The sequence below is a fragment of the Strix aluco genome, chromosome Z (assembly GCF_031877795.1).
Source record: "Strix aluco isolate bStrAlu1 chromosome Z, bStrAlu1.hap1, whole genome shotgun sequence".
Lineage (NCBI taxonomy): Eukaryota > Metazoa > Chordata > Aves > Strigiformes > Strigidae > Strix > Strix aluco.
The window spans coordinates 82,785,344-82,806,249 of NC_133971.1; the positions used below are offsets into that span (position 1 = coordinate 82,785,344).

The 20,906-nt window shown below is 45.8% G+C and overlaps 1 protein-coding gene across 6 annotated transcripts in view; it reads left to right on the forward strand.

Moving 5' to 3' along the window:
• The first annotated feature begins 15,077 nt into the window (after positions 1-15,077).
• The window catches only part of IL31RA (interleukin 31 receptor A), a 40,268-nt gene continuing 34,439 nt past the window's right edge, over positions 15,078-20,906 (forward strand). For 3 of the 6 annotated variants that reach the window (XM_074812117.1, XM_074812121.1, XM_074812122.1), the window contains exons 1-2: positions 16,656-16,677; positions 17,020-17,074. The gene's annotated coding sequence lies outside the window, so the exon portion shown is untranslated. The other 3 variants (XM_074812118.1, XM_074812119.1, XM_074812120.1) reach the window with 3 other exon arrangements.

Sequence of the window (20,906 nt, forward strand, 5' to 3'; positions counted from 1 at the left end):
AACTGTTGCACTTATGTTCCTTACTGTTGAGTTTATAGAGCACTTAATGTTTAAAAGAGTAGCTCATATTGTATGCCACAAGTTCTCAGCAACTGGTGTGTACCCTGTTATGATGAACCCTGTGATGATTAACACTTAATGTAAGAAGTCAAAAGCAATCTTTCAGAAGACACTTCAGGTATTAAGTGTTAAAACTTTCAGTAAGTGTTTGCCTGGTAGCTAGTATGCTGCTACAGAAAGATGGAGGTTTTGCAAGTGGAAACTAGTAGATCCCTTGAACTTACTGCTTTGTTAACAAAATTTTGCATGGGAGGATAGTCTTGTGAAGACCTAGTTTGGGAAAGAGCTTTATGTAAAGGGCTCATCTAAACTTAATGTTCATTCTGTGTTGTAATGGGTCAGTTACAAAATTTGAATCTAGGGATGTTGGGACTTAAGCATCTGTTAAATCTTGTAAGCAGTTAATTAAAGCTTGAGTGCATATGGATGGTTGCTTCTGTGTCAGATATACAAAAAAAGCATATGTCAGGAGGTTTCATGAACTTTTACTATTTTGACAAGCACTCCTTCACCTGCAGGGATGAGAAGGAGAAAATAAAAGAAAAGAGTATGGAATTGAGATAAGGATAGGGAAGTATGACTCACCCATTATGGTTACTGGCAAAAGACAGACTTGTTAGGGGAAGAAAAAGGAACATCAATTTAATTTAAACATCACTATCACAAACACTTAATTTAACAATCAGAGTAGGACAGTGAGAAGTATAACCACATCTTAAAAACATCTTCCCCCTGCCCCTCCCTTCTTCCCAGGCTCAGCTTCGCTCCCAATTTTTCTACCTCCTCCCCACTAGGGGATGGGGGTTGCAGTCAGTTCATCACCTGTTGTTTCTGCCAGTCCTTCCTCCTTAGGACAAGGACTCCTCACACTCTTCCCCTGCTCCAGGGTGGGGTCCTTCTTACAGGAAACAGTCCTCCATGTACTTTGTCCTACATGAGTCCTTCCCATGGCCTGCAGCTCTTCCAGAACTGCTCCAGCATGGGTCCCTCCTGCACATTTCAATCCTCCCAGAGATGAATTGCCCCAGTGCAGTTTCCCTCAGAGTCCCGGCCTTCTTTGGGAGCAGCCCCCTTCCCTGGTGGCTGCAGATGGGCATCTGCTCCATCAGTGACCTCCGTGGGCTGCAGGGGCACAGCCTGCCTCTCACCATGGGCTGCAGGGGAGTCTCTGCTTGGGCGAATCCCCCCCCACCTCCTACTCCTTTCTTCCTCTGACCTGGGTGTTTGCAGAGGTGTGTCTCTCACAATGCCCACCCCTCCTCCCACCTTCACCTGCTTAAATACGTTATTGCAGAGGTGCAGCCACCATCACTAATTGGCTCGGCCTTGGCCAGAGGCACATCTGACTTGGAGCAGGGGGAGCTTAGAGAAGCCTCTCACCCTGACACACAAACCTAACACAGCCTTTTGAGTTGGGGGGTGCAGCAGAGAAGTTCTGTAACTAAAAAGCTGTTGCGGCCCTATTCTTAATCACTTGCACTGAAAGCTAGATAAGAAAAAAATAGTGCTACTCTTACTGTAGTGCTATGTCACATGTTGCTGCTGGGACGGTAAGTGCTTGTGTTGCTGCCTTGTTTTAGAAGCACCGCATGGAAAACTAAACATGGTGAAGTTCACTAAGCACTCCGTAACAATGTCAGCATACTTCAAAAGAAAGCCAGTTCATAGCTGCTACAGGGGCTGGTCCCAAGCTGACCAGCGGCAGACTTGACAGTCTAGGCTCCCTCTAGTTGTTCTAGGTAGAACCCTCAGTGAACTAAAATGTCATGACCAGCAGATGGTGTTCATAGCACTCAGTCAGCTGTTAATGACAAGAGGCGCTAAATACAGCATGTGTGTGGGGCTGACAAGCAAAATGGCAGTACCTTGTTGCTGCTCTGGCTGAGATGCCAGAGTTCTTGCTGAAGTTCTTGGTGGGCTGCTGCTTGATTGTACCAGCTTACCTAACTTAGCTTGCTTCCTGGGAGCTGGTCCTTCACTACAAGTGGATCATAGCTGAACCTCCCATGAGCTTTTCTGTACAGAAAGGTGGTTCCAGGAATTGGTAGCAAAGCTTTGTGTCTGAAGTGCCCTCACTTTTATCAGCATACATCATCCAGCTGATTTGACAGGCAGCAGAAAGTAGAATATATATATGTATGTAGTGTGTTGGCCCAGGCTAACAGCCAAGCTCTTGCCCAGCTGCTCATTTACTCCCTGCTGCTCCACCTCAGCAGGTGAGAATAAGGAGAAACAGGAACAAGAAGTCTCATCAAGATAAAGACAGATTGCTTATCAATTACCATTGCAGGCAAAATGGACTTGATGTGGGGAAAATGATAGCCAATTAATATGTGTATCTTTTAATTACTAACTCAGATAATGGGAAAAGACAAACATTGAAACAGAGGGAAAACCTCTCTTGTCCCTGTTTTCCAAGCTCAACTTTACTCCAGGGACTTCTCCCTGCATTGTTATTGCTGCTGGTTATGCTCCCTCCCTTTAGAGTGGCAATGAAGCATGTGGGGAGGATTGGGGATGAGAGTGTTGTGGTCAGTATGTAGGGGTTTCACACTATGCCTCCTTCTCCCAGCTTTCCTATGCTGGATCCCAGGTCTTCCCAGATCCTCCACAGGCAGCAGAGACTTTCTGCTCTGGTGTGGGTCCTCTGTGGGCTGCAGGAAACACCTGCTCTGTCATGGAGCTTTTCCTCTTCTTGGTGTTCCCTGTGCTGCTTCTTGCTCCTTTTTGTTCCCTCCTCTGCCTGTCTGACATTTTTGCCCTCTTAAACACATTTCCCCTGAGGCCCCACCAGCTCTGCTGTGGGGCTCAGCCGTGCCCTGTGCCCTGCGGTGGGCCCGCTGGGCTGGCTGGAACCAGCTGTGCCTGGCACCGGGCAGCCCACGACTCGACTCCCCGCTGCAGCCAACCCTGCGGCTGCAGAGTACACACAGCCTGGGATGGCATCTGGTGGGGCAGGAGCCACATCCTTTTTAAGGTAAGAAAGCTGAGAAGTGATGGCCCTGCTGTCTTTAGAGGGCCATCTTAGCAAGAAGCTTTGCTTAGCAGAGATTCAAGACTTTGCAAATCTGACAATTAATACAATTTACCCTTGTAGAGGCTATTTTGGCTTTTGGAAGTTCTGTATATATCACCTGTGTGGGTTGCACTTCCTACCCTTTAATTTGGAGAAGTGCAGTGCTGTTGGGCACGCCACCTTTGAAAGATGCTGACTCCAGAAATAACGTGAATCTTTTCAAACTGATGAACGTGATGTGTGTGGGAAGAGAGGAATATCTGTACGATAAGCTATTCTCAGCTACATAACCTTTTTTCTTTTTTTGTCTTTGTTAAAATATACATTTGTGAGAAATTAGTTTTCAATGCAGGTGGTAGTTAGTATAAACTGCTGCGACTCTCCACAGGTAGTAGCTCTCTGTCAGGAGTAACTCATGCTGGTTGTGATCGCCACTGGGAATCTCTGCTTGCTGTGGTCTTGGGAGGGAAAATTAGAGGAAATGGTATATTGTAGTCCTGCTATTAAAGCCACATGGGATTTTCAGTAATTCCCTTAGTCTGTTTGTACAAATGGATTTAATTATGTTTCCTTGCCTTTGGAATTGTAGTAAAAGGTTTGGGAAGCTTGAATTACCATAGGATGAAAACATTAAAAAAATTTCTGTAGCAAACCTCCAAAGGCAGCACTCTGGGGATAAAGCGTCCTTTCTTTGCCAGCATTTTAACAGATTGCAATTACAGTTGATGTTACAGTGTTGCAATACTGTGAAGGAAGATGTGACGGGAAGGAAGTATTGCATAGTTCTCTATTCTGTAATGGGTAACGGCTTTGTGGCCTTCTTAGGAAAATACCTGATTCTTTTCTTGAGGAATAAATCTTCTCTAGAACAGAGATTGAGAAGATTCACAAATAATTACACTTAACTGTTAAGACCTTTCTGCATATATTAAATGTGAGTAGTTGCTTGCTGTACAGCTGTGGTGGTTTAGTCCCTGCCAGGGTCTGAGACCACGCGGCCGCTGCCCCTCCCCCACAAAGGGAGTGAAATAAAAAACCTCCGGGCTGAGATAAGGAAAGGTTTAATACAACAGTGCAACTGCAACACAACAACAACAATAACAATAAGAATAACAGTAATAACAATGAACAGAGCAAAATATCTACCAATACAGCAGTGAGAACAGAACAAATCCCACAGTACACGTGTTAACCGACTGTCCTGCTTCGGCGCCAGGATGTGACGTCCGCAGGGTATCTGAATAACCCGGCTAGAGCTTCCCCCCCCACTGCTGGGGAAACTTAACCCTATCCTGGCTAAACCAGGACATAATCCACCCCTTTATTCTATACCATGTGTGTCACATCCAGCTGCCATTTAGCAATGAACATTAACAAAGAAAAATTGACAAAAGCACAGTATAACTCACGGTGTGTTTTCACCCACAATCAAGTCCCCTTGTGGTACGCATCGGACCTCTCCATCCTTCTGCATCACCCACCAGGTGCACCCAGGTCCTTGAGCAAAAACAATCCCGTGGATGGGTTTGCCTTTGCCCGGCGCAGGACTAACCCAGACCATTTTTCCCAGCAGGTCCCTCATGCGCACCACAGGGACTCTATCCCCGTCCACAACACGTGGAAGTTTTGACTGAGCTGGGCCAGCTCGATTGGCAGATCCTCTTGTGTTCACTAACCAAGTGGCCTTTGTCAGATGTGTGTCCCAGTGTTTGAAGGTTCCACCCCCCCATTGCTCTCAATGTAGTTTTCAACAGTCCATTGTAGCGCTCGATCTTCCCAGAGGCTGGTGCGTGGTAGGGGATGTGGTAGACCCACTCGATGCCGTGTTCTTCTGCTCAGGCATTTATGAGGTTATTTCAGAAGTGAGTCCCATTGTCCGACTCAATCCTCTCTGGGGTGCCGTGTCGCCACAGGACTCGCTCTTCAAGGCCCAGGATGGTGTTCCGGGTGGTGGCGTGGGACACTGGATAAGTTTCGAGCCACCCAGTGGTTGCTTCCACCATTGTGAGCACGTGGCACTTGCCTTGGCGGGTCTGTGGCAGTGTGATGTAGTCGATCTGCCAGGCCTCTTCATATTTATATTTCATCCATCGATCTTTATTCCGCTGGGGCTTCACCCGTTTGGCTTGTTTGATTGCAGCACACGTCTCACATCCATGGATGATCTCTGCGATGGTGTCAATGGTGAGGTCCACCCCTCGATCTCAAGCCCACCTGTATGTTGCATCTCTGCCTTGGTGGCCCGAGGTCTCATGGGCCCACCGGGCTATGAACAGTTCACCTTTACGCTGCCAGTCCAAGTCCACCTGAGCCACTTCGATCTTAGCAGCCTGGTCCGCCTGCTGGTTATGTTGATGTTCATCAGTGGCTTGACTCTTGGGTATATGGGCGTCCACATGGTGCACCTTCACAACGAGGTTCTCCACCCGGGCTGCAATGTCCTGCCATACTTCAGCGGCCCAGACGGGTCTGCCCTTGCGTTGCCAGTTGTTCTGTTTCCATTGCTGCAACCACATCCACAGGGCACTTGCCACCACCCACAAGTCAGTGTAGAGATAGAGCCTCGGCCACTTTTCTCGCTCAGCAATCTCCAAAGCCAATTGGATGGCTTTCACCTCTGTGAACTGGCTCGATTCACCTTGTCCCTCAACAGCTTCAGTGGTTTCCCGTGTGGGATGCCACACCACAGCCTTCCATCGTCGATGTTTTCCCACAATGCAGCAAGACCCATCAGTGAACAGGGCATATTGTTTCTCTTCCTCTGGCAGCTCGTTACATGGTGGGGCCTCCTCAGCATGTTTCACCTGTTGTTCTGGTGACATCCCAGCATCTTTGCTCTCTGGCCAGTTTATGATCATTTCTACTAATCCTGGGGGATCGAGGTTCCCTATTCGAGCCCATTGTGTTATCAATGCAACCCATTTACTCCACGTGGCATCTGTTGCATGATGTGTGGAGGGAGCCTTTCCTTTGAACATCCATCCCAGCACCGGCAGTCGGGGTGCCAGGAGGAGCTGTGTCTCAGTACCGACCACTTCTGAGGCAGCTCGAATTCCTTCATACGCTGCCAGTATCTCCTTCTCAGTCAGGGTATAGTTAGCTTCAGAGCCTTTGTATCCCCGGCTCCAAAAGCCTAGAGGTCGGCCTCGGGATTCCCCGTCTGCTCTCTGCCAAAGGCTCCAGGAAGGGCCATTCTCCCCAGCTGCGGTGTAGAGCATGTTCTTAATCTCCTGCCCTGTCCGGACTGGCCCGAGGGCCACTGCCTGGGTAATCTCCTGCTTAATTTGTTCAAAGGCTTGGTGTTGCTCTGGGCCCCATTTAAAATCGTTCTTCTTGCGGGTTATGTGGTAGAGAGGGCTCACAATCAGGCTGTAGTTTGGGATGTGCATCCTCCAGAACCCCACAGCGCCCAGGAAAGACTGAGTCTCCTTTTTGGTGGTTGGTGGGGCCATGGCTGTTATCTTGTTTATCACCTCCATTGGGATGTGGCGACGCCCATCTTGCCATTTTATTCCTAGGAACTGAATCTCCCTTCCAGGCCCCTTAACTTTCTGTTGCTTGATGGCAAAACCAGCCTTCAGGAGGATTTCAATTATCTTCTTTCCTTTCTCAAAGACTTCCTCAGCTGTGTCCCCCCATACAATGATATCATCAATGAACTGCAGGTGTTCTGGAGCCCCACCTTTCTCCAGTGCAGTATGGACCAGTCTATGGCAAATGGTGGAGCTGTGTTTCCACCCCTGGGGCAATCGATTCCAGGTGTACTGGATACCCCTCCAAGTGAACGCAAACTGTGGCCTGCACTCTGGTGCTATTGGAATGGAGAAGAACGCGTTAGCGATGTCAATCGTGGAGTACCACTTGGCTGCCTTCGACTCCAGCTCATACTGGAGCTCTAGCATGTCTGGCACTGCAGCACTCATCGCTGGCGTAACTTCATTCAGGCCACGGTAGTCCACGGTCAGTCTCCATTCGCCATTAGGTTTTCTCACTGGCCATATAGGGCTGTTGAAAGGTGAATGAGTCTTGCTGATCACCTTCTGGCTTTCTAGTCGACGGATCAGCTGATGGATGGGGACCAGGGAATCTCGGTTAGTACGGTACTGCCGCCGGTGCACCGTCTTGGTGGCAATTGGCACTCGCTGCTCTTCAACCTTAAGCAACCCCACCACCGAGGGGTCCTCTGAGAGGCCGGGTAAGGTGGACAATTGCTCAACCTCCTCCAGGGCAGCTATACCAAAGGCCCACCGGTACCCTTTTGGGTCTTTAAAGTACCCTATCCTGAGGTAGTCTATACCTAGGATGCACGGGGCATCTGGGCCAGTCACAATGGGGTGCTTATGCCAGTCCTTCCCAGTTAAGCTTACTTCAGCCTCTAATAGGGTCAGCTGTTGGGACCCCCCTGTCACTCCGGAGATGCAGATGGATTCGACCCCACTGTGGCTTGATGGCATCAGGGTGCACTGTGCACCAGTGTCTACCAAGGCCTCATATTCTTGTGGTTCTGATGTGCCAGGCCATCGGATCCACACCTTCCAGTAAATCCGATTATCCCTTTCCTCCACCTGGCTGGAGGCAGGGCCCCTCTAATCCTGCTCACCATCACTCACTTGATCTAAGAGTGACTCCTGCAAGAATGACTTCCTGGTCCCCTCAAGAGGGTCAAGCATACTGTTGGCCATTCTATTCTGTCTGGGGGATTTCCGACTAGACACTGGAGCTGCATCTCTCTTGGAAGACTCCCCTTTCATGGTGGTCTTCCCTTTCAGTTGCTGTACTCGTGCAGCTAGGTTGGAAGTGGGCTGTCCATGCCACCTTCTCCTGTTTTCCCCATGGTCACAGAGGAAGAACCACAGGGTGCCCCGTGGTGTGTGCCTTCCACTGTCCTTCTCTTGGGTGGGGAAGCGACTGCTTCTAATGGCTGAGACATTGGTCCATGCAGGTGGAATGTAGGACATGTCCTCTTCCACTTTCTGGAGCCTCTGAGACAGTTCCTCTACAGCTGAAACCAAAGCATGTTGGGAGGAAGGGAGACTTCCCTCATATTGCCAGAGCTGGATAATCACTTCATCCACTGTCTGAGTCTGGGTGTCTCGCCACCAGGACGCTACTGCTAATGCTTTGGAATGTGCCTCTGGTCCACTTTGCAGGAACTTCCGCCACATCAGCTGTGTGCAAGGGGCCTGATCTGGATCCATTGGTGACTGCTCATCATTCAGATCACCATAGACCATGTCAAACACAGCCATTTCCCTGAGGTTTTGAATGCCTTTCTCCATGTCGGTCCACTTGCCTAACTGACATAGAGCATCAAGCATCATCCTTGTAGGGGTACCTCTCCCTCACACCGAGCAGGAGTCGCCTCCAAAGGCTGAGGGTTTGAGCCTGTTTCCCTATTGCCTTGTCAATACCAGCCTCCTTGGCTAAAGGTCCCAGCTGCTTGGCCTCCCTCCCTTCCAATTCAAAACCAGCAGCTCCACTGTCCCAGCACCGGAGCAGCCAGGTGCAAATTTGCTCACCTGGAAGGCGGCTGAAATCCCTCCACATATCTCGCAACTCACTGAGGGATAGAGATTGGATGATTACCTCCGGCTCTTCCTCCTGCTCTCGTGATGGGCCTGGTTCATCATCACCCTGTACACTGCGAGGGGATTTTTTGGTGTATTTGGTTTTCTGTGTCGGGGCGACTGATATTGGTACTGCTTGTCCCTCTGGCCCAGCTGCTGTGCTGGTGGAGGCGACCGGTACTGGCACTGCCTGTCCCCCTGGCCCAGCTGCTGTACCAGCAGGTTCACTTTCAGACCCTGCAGCCCTTTTTCCCCCTTGAGGGCAGTGATCAGTGTTAAGGGCGATGCGGTAAGCATGGGCAAGCCCCCAACACATCGCAGCGAGTTGCATCTCCCGGGGTTTGTCAGATTGGCAGCACACCTTTTCCAAACACTCCACCAGTTTATCAGGACTCTGCACTTGTTCGGGAGTGAAATCCCAGAACTTTGGGGGTGACCACTGACTCAGGTACTTGCCCATCATCTCCCACATACCTAGCCATTTATAACTATCTGCCCTCGGGGCAGGTTTCTGTTGTTGGAGAAATACCGCATGGTCCAAAACAAGATCTGGCAGACATTTAGAAAGAACAGAGCCGCAAGCACACTGGTTTGGGTGCTCCAGGGAGAGCTAAAGCTCTCAAAAACCGAGAGAATCTCTTCCCCTGGCTCACCCACAGAGGGGGTGAGACCCCAAACAAAAGACCAGGCAGCAAACAGGTACCAGTTCACCCCCACAAGCAGCGATACGAGCCCATTATAAGCAGACAGTAACCAGTAGAGCAGAACAAGACCCTTGATACATCTTCCACCGAGAACAAACACCAGCACTGGGAACACACAGGGGATATAAGGATTAATCCAGCCCCACCACGCAAGCAAGTCGGCCAGCATTGCAAACGTTTCTTATCAAACAATACGAATAAAAACAGGGAAAAAAAATTACACCTAACAGATGGCTCTAACACACCTTCTCCTTTTGTCCTTATCTCAGTCTTCTCCAGCCCCACGTTGGGCGCCAAAGTTGTGGTGGTTTAGTCCCTGCCGGGGTCTGAGACCACGTGGCCGCTGCCCCTCCCCCACAAAGGGAGTGAAATACAAAGCCCCAGGCTGAGATAAGGAAAGGTTTAATACAACAGTGCAACTGCAACGCAACAAACAACAACAATAAGAATAACAGTGATAACAATGAACAGAGCAAAATATCTACCAATACAGCAGTGAGAACAGAACAAATCCCACAGTACACGTGTTAACCGACTGTCCCGCTTTGGCGCCAGGATGTGACGTCCTCATGGTATCTGAATAACCGGGCTAGAGCTTCCCCCCCACTGCTGGGGAAACTTAACTCTATCCTGGCTAAACCAGGACAAGAGCATAGAAATTGGCACATTCCTTACCCCTTCTGTTAGGTTTGGACAGTTTGTAGGTCTGCCTCTAAAACTCCAAGTGATACAATTGTTGCATGTTATTGTTGCTTATTTAGTGATACAGTAGTCATAAGTTTGGCCAATGTATTGCTTTGAAACTAAGGCTATAGTCATAAATCAGTAATTTAAGTGCATGGTTTTCATGGTGCTGTTCCGGAATTTTTATGTTATCCTGAAATGAATTTTAAGAAGGACATAGTTACTTTTTCACCCCTTAAATGCAGCCTTGCATGGAGGCTGATGCTAGTAGATTTCTGATGACAGGTTACTTACTGAAAAATGGAGTTATGTATACTCAGAAATTGATAACAGTATCTGACTATTTTCTCTGGATTTTCCCCACACACAAGCTAAATCAGTAGGGAAAAGGACACTCATGGTTTTTATTTGTGTGTGGTTTTGCAAGGGCTTAAGTCAATGAAAGTATCCAGCCCCTGCTCTTTATATTTAGGGGAATGAGGTGGTTCAGGTCATTGGCCCAGGAAAAAATCAACCTAACAAGTGATGTAGGACCAAGTTAGTTTATACAGGGTCTTGTGAGCACAAGTACTGGCATCAGAGACAAGTCAGGAATGTCGATGAGGTAAAGGAGGGACTGGGCCAGTGCTAGCTTTTATTGGCTTGTATTGCTGTGGAACTGTACCTTTTATATTGTAACAATGCATCTTCATATGCAGAAGAAAGTTTTAACCTGCTGCTGACAGGAAAAAAATATCCTTACAATGATAGTTTCTATTACATGGTATAGCTACATAAGTACGTGTATTTGATGATCTTGTAAAGCAGTCAGAATGTGGCTCAGTTTGCAATGTAACTTTAAAACCATGCTACTTATCTTCTATGACATCAACTTGCCTGATCTGAAGTCACAGCAATTTTAATGTTACTGTACAAGGAAGCTGTAGGTTCTGAAGCAGTTAGAATTTCCAAATGTGAATACAAACTATTGATTTTATTTGCTGTTGTGTATATCAGAAAAGCCTTTTCAAAGATGTGCTGCTGTCCTTTCAGTAGTTAGTAGATAGAAATATAAGATAGATAACATTTAAGAACTATGTTTCTAGACAAATAATTAAAATAAAAGTGGGGTTACAGATTGCTACAAAACCTGTCCCTGGCTACCTTCGAATTTCTGTAAAAATAAATTCATCTCAAGTGGGTGGTCTTTTGCAGGCTATATTAACATTAGCATTAAAGTTGACTTGACAATGTAAACAAAACAGACCCAGTTTAGAAACCAAAGATGTAATGTTTCTCTGCTTCCTTTCGCAATTACATTACTATTACAAGTTTATAGGAAAATAAAGTTATGGCTTTGGCAGTCAATACTTTGCATCAAGTGTGGGAAAAGTGCTTGGTTTTCAAGAGAATGGCTCATCAAGATCTGACTAAAGCCTTTGTAGCAGGATAGGAAAAGAAACGAGTATTGCTGTAAGGATTGGGCAACCTGTGTGACTTGGAGAGCCATAGGCAGAGTGGGAATAGGTGGACAGGGCAGAGTTAAGAGGAGAGTTAGGTTTGATCTTACTTTGGCTAGAGATCTGTGAGGCAAGGTGGCAAACTTACCACAGTAGCTCAGGCAGTGCTACCTTCTCAACATATGTCACTTCCTATGTGCATCTTGACTTCTTCCTTGTCAACAGCAATGAGCAATGGTTTTTCAGGATGCTGGTGAAATGGTTAATGTGGACACAGCCAGTCTGCTTCTCCTGGTCATTACTATTTTGTCCATTCATGTAGATGTCTCTGATTCACTCATTTCTGCCTTCAGTTCACTGATAATTGGGCTGGCAAGGATCTTTAGCCTAGAACTGCTTTCAGTACATAACTTCCAAATTATTTAAAATGAATTGGAAATGGCTGAACAAGTCACATGTAAATAGAAGTGTTTTACCTTTCTTCCTTGAATGAGAATCTGGTCAAGTTGTCCCTTGTTATGGTTTAGGCCCAACCAGCAACTAACACCACCCCACTGCTCACTCATTCCGTCCCCCTGGTGGGATGGGGAGGAGAAAGTATAACAAAAGGCTTGTGGGTCAAGACAAGGACAGGGAGGGCTCACTCACCAGCTGTGGTCATGGGCAAAACAGTCTTGACTTGGAGAAAAACATCAATTTAATTTGGTACCAATCAAATCAGATTAGGATAATGAGAAATAAACCCAAACCTTAAAAACACTTTCTTCCTACCCCTTCCTACTATCTGTGCTTGGCTTTGCTCACGATTTCTCTGTCTCCGCCTCCCCAGCGGGTCGGGGGACAGGGAATGGGGGTTGTGGTCAGTTCATCACATGTTGTCTCTGCTCCTTCTTCCTCCTTGGGGGGAGAACTCCTCACACTCTTCCCCTGCTCTGGCATGGGGACCCTCCCACAGGAGGCAGTCCTCCATGAACTGTTCCAGCATGGGTCCCTTCCACAGGATGCAGTCCTTCAGGAACAGACTGCTCCAGCGTGGGCTCTCCATGGGGTCACAGCCTCCTTCGGACACATCCACCTGCTCTGAGTGAGGTCCTCCAGGGGCTGCAGGGGAATCTCTGCTCTGGTGCCTGGAGCACCTCCTCACTCTCCTTCTCCACTGACCTTGGTGTCTGCAGAGTTGTTCCTCTCATATCTCACTCCTCTCTCCACTGCAGCTTTTCCCCTCTAAAATATGTTACCACAGAGGTGCTACCACCATTGTTGATTGACTTGGCCTTGGCCAGAGGTGGGTCTGACCTGGAGCTGGGGAAGCTTCCCACAGGAGCCACCCCTGTTGCCCCTCCCCCATTACCAAAACCCCACCACACAAACCCAATACATCCCTGAAATTTTGAAAAGTCTTAGTTCTTTTCTTGCGCAACTCAGGCATTCAGGTATCTGATTTTACAAGTTTTGCATCCCAACTGGATGGATCAAAAGAAAATGTACATGCAGCTTGAAATATGACAGAGTTTTTAAGTGCTCCTTGAAATTATAGTTCTGAATGCTTGAGGGTTTCTTCTGTGTGTGGATGATTTTTAGAAAATGTTACCATCTCATGTTTTAGTAGTTGTTGGTGTGTGTCCCCACTCTTCTTAAGATATCACTGGGTCTTCAACTATTTCATGCTTAAAGCCAACTTTGCCACTTCTTGAAGTAAAATTCTCTGGTTTCCATCAAACCTGCTTTCATTAAGACTGCACAATTGATTAAATGCTGCAAGGTCAATTTGCAGACTGACCAGTGAAAATGCACCTCATTTTTCCACTTAACTACACAATTCTCTGTTCTGTGCCAAAGTGTTATTTTATAGAGACCCACTGTAATTATACAGTGATTATTAACTTTATAGGGTGTGGTGATACATAATACAGAAGATAAATACTTTTCAAAACTGAGCTACTGTAAAGTAACAAATTAATATGGGATGAGGGTCAGTAGATCTGCAGTGTCCTGTCTCATCCTGCCAATAGGGACAGCGCAAATGCCTCTTTTCAGGAAGGGGTAGCATCTGGGATCAGCCAGTCCCTGGAGCAGCCATCCCTGAATCACCAGCCAAAAGAACACTGGTAGTGAGGAATGGGCAATGAAAACTGTGAGTCTTCCTTTTGAAGGCACTTTCTTCTCCTGTGTTTCAGGAATAGCAGCCTCACTTTCCTCCCACCATCAGGACAGGAGAATTCATCGTTTTAGAGCATTCATGTGCAAACTGGATAAAAGCATCTGTAAGTGTGCATATGAAAACGCATTTTTGGCATGATTTCTATTATGCTCTAAAGTTTTCCTGTCTTCTGTGGCAAACCACTTTTGATAAATCACATCACCCTTTTTTTTGTTTGATAGTTTTCCCTTTATTATTAAATCATTACAAATGGTGGTAGCTGGAACAGTTACTGCCACTTTCATTAAGTGTCCTCTGCATCCTGGAATCTCCTAAATGCTACAGCCCATTCATTCCACACCAAAACATTTAAGGTGATGGGAGCTTTAATTTAAACGTGTAAGTAGTCCTGCAGTCAGAAGGATTACTCAAGGTTTTTAAAAGTTAAGCGCTTGCTTAACTATTTTGTTAGGTGTGGTGCAATTTTTCATTGCTTTGAAAGATTGAGCAGCCATCTTTCAGTGTCAATAAAAACAATGTATTAATCTGTCAGCACCAAGTCCAGAATACAGGTCCAATTTTTTTTTTTTTTTTTTTTTTAAAAGGATCTAGTTCTGCCCTTTCTTTCCTGCTTAGTAAAGAAAAAAAAAATGGTATGTCAAGGAGAGTTTAGGTTACAGTTTGGTTCTCTTTCCGTTGAATCACATTTCTGGTTTATGTTACCTAGTAGTAAAATAAATATTTAAAATTAAAAAATATTTTAAAATATTGGTATACATGCTGATGTATCACAATACTTCTAAATAGCAGAGGGAATTTAGAAACACCAAAGCAGTTCACAATGCAGCTTTATACTGAGGTCACGGATGATGGGGAGATAGCAACATCATTCAGAAAATGAAAAGGGAATCAACAGGCTACCTGGCTGAATCTGACGATTAGCTAAAGAGGGCAAAGGCTAACGAGTGTGCTAAAAATTGGAGTGGGTGCTGAGCTTGTGTGTTCCAATGGCTGCTGTGAGGGAACGAGGCATGCAAAAACACAAGCTGGACAAGTCACGGCAGTAGGAACAAGTCAATGAGCCCACCAACAGCTTCACCTGAGACACGGGGCTTGTGCTTGGGGGATTTTGCTCTCATTGTGGTGCGTGTGCAGTGTGAGGGTTTGAAACTGAACTTTTGAACTCTCGAGTACAAACCTGCTGCTTGCTAGCTGCAGCTGTGAGGGCTGCTTGTGACTTTTTGTAATGCTCGAACTACGCAAAAGGGGCATTTCCTGAATCCTCCCGTTAATGAATAGGCATAAGCCAGTGAGTGGGCTGATCGACTTCGTGCTTTTGCAAGTAGATTATCACATGAGAAAGCCAAGGGCTCGGACAGCGGAAAGAATGTGAACATCCTGCAGAAAGACAGATCTTGGAAGTGGGGAGAGATTCTGGAGATGGGAGAGATACATGGAGACAAACACTAGGGCAGCGTGAGGACCTTGGCTGGTAAGGCTTGGGTCTGGTAATGGTGAGCAGCTGTGAAGCAGGGAGCCAGCACAACCTTCCCAGAGCAGTGGCCATCTCCCTGATGGGAAGGGCTGGTGGGCCTCAGTGAGTAGCTGAGATAACCGATTAGGGTGACAGCTCAGATATCACTGGTCTTAAACCTCTCTATCCAGATCTGCAGCTTGTCTTTCCTGTGACACTAGTGTGGAATGAACACATTTATTGTCTATTATGCATGTCTTCCTAAACTGGGGTCAGGACCTCTGCATGACATCTGTATTGATTAAGATATTAAAATACAGTATCTGTTCCTGGAGTGTCTCCTTAGAAAGGACTGTCAGTACTTAGTAAGAGGCACATTACTGGGGACTTTGGATTTCCATTTACTAACCTTACAGTATCTCCTTTAATTGCAATGCTTCTAATTCTCATTCCTTTTATTCCTTTTTATGTTGCTGATGGCTGCAGTTTTCTTCTAAGTCATTAATTGGAATGCATTTGTTTAGGTTTAAAAGGGATCATAATTGTAGTTGTTTCTCTCACAGTGCTGATACTCTAAATAATGCATGAGGTACATATGTGTGAGTGCTCCTTGGTGATGGCTGTTACCTAATACACTTGTTTCACTGTGCATGTTTATGTAATTTAAAGACATTGCTGAACTGACTCATCTGCATCAAAATGTTGCTGTGTACATCATTATATAGCTGATTACTTGATGCCCTTTGAAAGTACTGTGAGATTTTATAGAACCATAGAATAGTTTGGGTTTGAAGGGACCCTTAAAGCCCATCTAGTTCCAACCCCCCTGCCATGGGCAGGGACACCTTCCACTACATCAGGTTGCTCAAAGCCCCGTCCAACCTGGCCTTGAACACTGCCAGGGAGGGGACAGCCACAGCTTCTCTGGGAAACCTGTTCCAGTGTCTCACCACCCTCACAGTAAAGAATTTCTTCCTTATATCTAATCTAAATCTACCCTCTTTCCATTTAAAACCGATACCCCTCATCCTATCACTATGCTCCCTGATCAATAGTCCCTCCCCATCTTTCCTGTAGCCCCTTTAAGTACTGGAAGGCTGCTATAAGATCTCCCTGGAGCCTTCTCTTCTGCAGGCTGAACAACCCCCACTCTCTCAGCCTGTCCTCACAGGGGAGGTGCTCCAGGCCCCTGAGCATCTTCATGGCCTCCTCTGGACCCACTCGAGCAGGTCCATGCCCTTCTTGTGTTGGGGATCCCAGAGCTGGACACAGCACTGCAGGTGGGGTCTCAGGAGAGTGGAGCAGAGGAGGAGAATCACATTTGTGCCGGTGCACCGTAAAGAAGTACAGTTGTGGAGTTGCAGGCTGTCCCTTCGCCGGAGACAGCACGGCCGGGTCAGCCTCCGCCTCGCCCCGGTCGCCTGCCAGCGTCCCCACGCCGCCCGCGCCCCGCAGTGCCCCGGCCGCAGCCCCGCCCGGCAGGTGGGGTCGCCGCGAGGGGCGGGCGGGAGGCGGCCCCGCGGCCGTGCCTCAGCCCCCCCCCCCCGCTGTCCCTCAGCCTCCCCCGCGGCCCCGGCTCGGCGGGAGGCAGCGGTAAGGGCTCCGGCGGGGTCGGGGTGCGGCGGGGGCCGCGGTGGAGGCTTCGCCCCTCGGTGCCGGGCGGGTCCCCGAGGCGGTGTCTCCGCGCGGCGGGTGGGGCCGTGCTCCCCCTCCCGCGCCGGCCCCTTTCGGGGGGCTCCCGCCGCCGCAGCCGGGGAGGGCGGGGCGTTCCCGCGGGCGGAGGGCGCAGCGGCGGCGAGGGGACGCGGCGGCTGTGGGCTCGGGGGCAGCCCGGAGGCAGCCGGCGCGGGGCGGTGGTTTCTGTCCGTCAGAGTTACAGGAAAAAGTGTCGCTTGTGCTGAGCCTGATAACTTCCTATTTTGTTACATCCCTTAGCAGTCGCGAGGAGGCAGGGGTCCCTGTTAAGCGAAACGCCCGTTCTGCAGCTGCGGTAAGTGTGAAGTTGGGTTTTTTGTTGGTTTTTTTTTGTGGGTTTTTTGTTTGTTTGGTTGTGTTTTTTTTTTAAAAAAGCGGAGGTCCCGCTGCTCATTTTTGTTAATATGGAGTTGGGAAAGTGTGAAAGTCTTCCCTGCAGCGTTACGTGCTCGCATTCATATCTCTTCAGATGTTCATCCCAGACTTGAGGCAGTGCATGCTTCAGGGTCTCTCCAGGCCAAGCAACTCCTTTCAGTTTCTTCCAAGTCCATGAGATAGTAAGAATTGAAGCTTCCTATTTAGCTGATTGCGTTTGTCTCTTTTTGGGAAGAGTATGATACAGATGCTTAGCAGTGGTTTTCAGTATGTGTGCAATGGGTAGAAGCTAGTTCTCAGAATGTTTGCAATATATGCAGCCATCAAAGGCAGTAAAAGCTCTTTCCTAACTGCTGGCTGCTTAAGTTGTTTGTATTCACTCGAATTTTCTCAGTGGTGTATCAGATTTAAATATGCTAGCCCCGTGCTTCTTCTATGCTTGCACAGTCTCTGCCTCCTGGCAAAAAATAATTTTGTATTATGTTTGTGTACGTATCTGTCATGAGTATCACCTACATGCATTCCTTCTTAAATTGGGGAAGCTGCACTGAACTTCTCATCTGTAATGGACTGTGTGACTGTTGTCTTTTGAAGATGATTGTCAGAAATAGTTGAAATCCAATTTCTAGCTTCTTATCTGTGAATTAAGACACTGGGCAAGAGAATGTTTTCATGCTTGCAGAAAGCTTCATGTATTGGGCAAAAGAATGGAATGGTCAGTTCGGAGTTTTCTGTCAGAGGCTAATCAGTAACAAAACGGGTCTCAAGGAATAAAAATGGGGAAAAAAAAGCTTTATATCATGGAGGTTGCAGTATTAAATGTTAAAGATCTTGATTTCTCTATAATAACCATGCAAATCTGGTAATTTTTTGCATTATTTGGTGCTTGTCAAGAACATTTTCAATTTAAAAATGCCGTACTAGGAGATCTCAAAACGTAGCTCTTTTTAGTAGGTCCCATGGAGCCTGGTTTCACAATGCCATGCTATGTTTCACCTAGCAGTTTTGACTAAGATATAAAAATATTGTTAGTGAACTTTACAGGATGGGTAGTAATCAAAAGAAAAACAGGATATATAACCTTTATGGGAGTATCTGAATTAGCAGGGTGATATGGCAGTTGTCTTATGCAGGTCAACACCGAGGTAAATGTATTTGGGATCAAAGAATAGAGAGGATGCTCAACAGGACAAAAAACTCTTGGAAATTAGTAATGTAAAGACTGTTTCAGATTACTGTGTTCTCTGATGGGGGAAAAAAAAGGGCTAACATTTCTGCTTGGAATTACAGTAAGAGGAATAGCAGGTAAGTGTCTGGTAGTGATCATATTTATGTTCCTATAACAAGATACATGAGGTGTTTATCATCCAGCAGTCAAAGGTGGTAAGGAATAGGTGAAGGTTCACTGTGCAGAGGCTTCCGTGTCACGTTATACATTCACTGCATTAGTGTAACGGAGACGGTGGCTCACTTCTGTAAGTCTAGCTCCGACTATTGAGATATTGTGTGCGCACTTCAGTGAAATCCTGGAGAACCTTCAAAAAAGAGTACAAAAAAATAACCAAACGAAATGGAAAACAAACCTTTTAAGGAGGACTTAATGTATACTCTTTAATTTATATAAGATTGAGATGAATATGGAGAAGGATATTTGATAGTGGCAGTGTAAGGAAACCTCTTAATCACTGAAAAATATATGAAATGAAATGGTGTGCAGGTATTGCCTATATTCCAAATTAACTCATAAAACCAAGAATAAGTGATGCAACAGTATAAGCGCAAAACTCACTATTAGCTGAGTTTGTAATGAGTCTGAGTTTACAATGTTTTCTAGAATATATGATGAAATCTCTCAGAATGGTGTATTATGCGTACAGGTAGGCTACAGGGTCACAGTCATCTTTTCTGAGTGATAAAGTATGAAAGTGGGGTTTTGCACTCATTTTGTTCTCTTTCCTTCTTGCGTGTGTGAGAGCACTGGATTACCTGCATTGTTCTCCAGCACTGCAGTGGGACAGGGATTATAATTATATCCTACATTTTGGGGCTGTAGCTGATTCTCTGAACAGTCCAGGGAAGTTTTTATTTGCTTTCTTGTGAAACACAGTTTGCTGACGTTATTCAAGTGGACATGTATTTTACCCTGGAACATCTGGAATTGGACTTAGTTCAAGAGCCGAGGCTGGACAAGGTGAACTTATGCTCCGAAGTAGTACAGAGTATCTTTCTTCTGATTTTCTGACAGATGTGCGTTCTTCAGGTTAAAGCCACCCAAATATGGCAATGGTAAGAGGTTTGGATCTGGCCACCCTCTCTCGATAAGGGTTCCACATTTCTTTAAAGCTCAACACATGGATCCTCCTGCCCTGGTCATCCATTTTTCTCACTACTTGCTTATCATGGCAGAGGCATATTGTTCTCCACCTTTCTTTGAGTGACTGTGCTCAAGAAAGGGGCACAAAGGCAACCATCCTATCTAATAATGTCTTACTAAGTGAAAACATCTAACACAAAATCATCTCTCAAAGTAGACTTTTGTAGCCAAAATAGACTTTGTATTCCCTCAAACACTGATCCGAAGAAGAACGCTCCAAGACCAGACCTGTACATGAAGCCTGTTTAAGCCCTAACTTCACTGTTTCCTCTTTCTCAGTGAAAAAAGAACAAGGAGTGCTGTGAGCACTGCAGTTCTCTCTGATAGTATCACCATCATTTGGTTCTAGTGATATTGATGGCATGGCCTTTTACTGAGTGTTATCAAATAGGATATAATCATGTAGTTAAAATGAAAAAAGTGACCAATATGAAAAAATAAAGGAATTAAATCTTGTTTTGTGTTTGTAGCTTTAAGCTTTTTTCCCCAAAATTGTTTTTATTTTGAGGTATAATATATTAATTAACAAACAAATATTTGTTTTGCAGCTTTTTTTTATCTACCTGAGCATTTTAAACCTTAAGATAAATTTAGAGGCTTATTTGTTATGCTTGTTGAGAGAACAATTAATTATATTCTATTTACTATATACTCTAATATGTTCTATTTACTCATTATTTTTCTGTATTAGTATCAAGCTGCATTTAGGTAAAAATTATTTTTAAATTTCAATGAACAGCATTGTATGTTAAAACATTAATATTCAATGTGCTGTTAAATATTGCTCTATAACAAAAGGATTTATCAAAACATGTTTTGCATCTGTAACTCTAGGGTATAGTAAGCAAAATAACTGTTATCAGCAGTTATTAACTGAACTGACATTTCCCAGTCTCTACATCCTTGAGGAATTTAGAACAAAAGTATCTTATCCTTTTGTGCCTATTTTTTATATTTACAGACTGAAAGAGGAAAATGGCTTTCCTGCTTTTTCAGTTTCCAGTTGATTTGCAGCTTTTAAATTAACAGTCCATTGGACTTGATGAATACAGCCTTTATTTCTATCCCCCCCCCCCCCCCCTTTGGCATTTTTAAGAACAAGTTTCTGTGTCAAAAGTTGGCACTGCATTTCAAGGAGCTCTGCTCCATGCTGCTCAGATATGTTCATCAGCTTAGTGGCTTCTCTTTTCTCAATATCTATTGTTTGAATTTATTTAAGTGATTTTAGTAGATTATGATACCAATGTGTTTTAAGGTAGGCTGTCATAATTTCAAATTTAAATAGCTTTATTTTTCAGAAGACAACACACCTAAGTCCTGTTTAAATCAAGTTATTTTTAAATGGTAAAATTTTAAATATTATTCATCCTGATCTGAT